Below are 2,252 nucleotides of genomic sequence, written 5' to 3' on the forward strand. Positions count from 1 at the left end.
ACCCTGGAGCTGGGGCACTGACTTAGTGCCCACAGCCCAGGCCGGTGCCGCGGGGGTCCCAGCCAGGGACAAGCAGCCACTCTGTGGACACCCTGTGGGGACAGCCCTGACCGGCTCGCTGAGCGCGAATCCCAGCAGACAGGGCAGGTTTCTGTCCGATTTGCCAAGTGGGGAGGCGGAGGCCCCGAGGGAGGAAGTGGCGGCCCCAGGAGACCGAGACCAGGCGTGGACAAGGACTCCTGGCTGCCCGAGCCTCTCTGCCCAGGTCCTGCCAGTCCACAGACGAGGCCGGGCCGGGGAAGGGCCTCGCCCAGGTGACAGCCAGGGAACGGCCGGCCGGCAGGTGTTGGTGCGGGGGAAGGGGACTCTGAGGGTCACAGCTGTCCTCAGCAGCTGCCAGGGCGCCAGGCCCTCCTGACGGCCCGGCCGAAGGCTCAGCCTGCCCGGCCTGCCTGCTTCTTCACCCACCCGTGCCCCACCAACCACCAGGGCTGGCGCTCGGGGAGGTTTGTGGGAGGAAGGCAGGCCCTCCCAGACCCGGCTGAGTCGGGAACATCTGGTGAAGCCACTGGGTGGTCTTGCGACCTGGGTCTCCCGTCCTGTGTCTGCCCAAGAGGAATGCGGTGTTTGCACTGGCCAGACCCCACCTGCCCCGGGGAGAGGGGCGAGCAGGTGGGCCTGGCATGGAGCAGTGGCAGGAAGACAGGACTGGCAGTGTCTGGGGGCTGCTGGGACACACCCTGCGATGGGCATACAGCTCAAAGCCATCGGGACCCCAGGTGCAGGCAGCACCCTGCACAGCCCCGGGGCGCGCTGTCCACGGGGCAGCACCGAGGCCCGTGTCTGTCAGTGCCCGGGAAAGGGCTGGATGGCAGGTGTGCGCTCCCTGCACCCCGGAGGACAGGGTCTCGGGCTACAGGACCCGGCTTCGCAAAGAGAACGCGGCCTCGCATCCCTTGAGCAACACAGCCAACGCGGGGCCAGGGGGCACCCGGTCACCCATCGCGGGAAGGCTCAGCGTTCAGCCTGTGCACCGGGGTCCTGGCTTCTGAGAGTGCTGTCCGTCCTCGGGCACTGAAGGCGTCTAAGGTCCAGGCTCAGTCGGGTCAGAGGGCAGGAGGCCCCACCTTTCGCACGGAGGGAGCTCGTGAAAACCACCGCTGACGGCCCGGCCGGCGGGCTCAGGGGCTGAGCATCGATCTGTGAGCCAGGAGGTCACGGTCCATTCCCGGTCGGGGCACAGGCCCGGGGTGTGGGCTCGATCCCCAGTGTGGGGCGTGCAGGAGGCCGCCGGTCCATGATTCGCTCTCATCATTGATGAGTCTATTTCTCTCTATCTCTCCCTTCCTTTCTGAAATCAATAAAAACATATTTTAAAAAAAGTCAAGTGTTTCCTGTGGGTGGGGGAGGGCAGCCCCTGTGGGGACTGAGGCCGGGCGCCTGGTTGTCAGGGGCGGGGAGGCGGGTCCTGTGAGCCCCGGCCCCGGGTGACCCAGCACTGCCCGCCCTGCAGAGTGTGGGCAACCTGGAGCCGTGGCTGCACTCAGGGTGGGGCCCGGAGACACCGCCCTTCCCTCCAGCACTTAGGCCTGGAAGTGCTGCCTCATCCCAGCACAGCAGCGGCGGGGAGGGCGGGTCCCAGTGCAGGACCGCCAGCCACGGAGGAGGGCGTGGGGAAGGGCTGGGGGGAGAGGGGAGGCGGTGACACCCCGCAATTGAGATGGGGACGAGGGGTGAGGGAGCAAAGGCGGGGTGGGATTCATTCTCCAAGTGCCCAGCGCACCGTGCAGTGGGCGTGGTGGCACGTGGGTCACCCTGCACGGGAAGGACGTCCGGACGCGGCCGCACTGGGAGTGAGATCCCCAGACATCGTGGAAGAAGCCGTCACAGGGACCACCCTGTGGGACCCACTCGGAGGAGGTCCCCGAGGAGTCTGACCCCCAGACAGGAAGGAGACGGCGGGACCAGGGAGGGGGTGGTGGGAGTGGCGGGCAGTGGGCAGAGCCGGTGTGGGCCGATGGGAGTCCTGGAGAGGACGTCCCGACGCCCGGCCGTGCGCTTGGACGTGGGGGGACGGCAGTGCCGTGCGCAGAAGCCGGGAAGAAAGGTACAGAGTCCAGCTGAAGGGCTTCACGGGCCCAAGGAGGGACGACGGAGGGTCAGAGACGATAGGGCACGCGTGAGCCTCCTCCGGCGACGCTGACAAATGGCCGCGAGCTCAGTGGCTCCAAACCCACAGACGCACCCTCTCC

Source organism: Myotis brandtii, unplaced genomic scaffold (genome assembly GCF_000412655.1).
Source record: "Myotis brandtii unplaced genomic scaffold, ASM41265v1 scaffold691, whole genome shotgun sequence".
Classification (NCBI taxonomy): domain Eukaryota; kingdom Metazoa; phylum Chordata; class Mammalia; order Chiroptera; family Vespertilionidae; genus Myotis; species Myotis brandtii.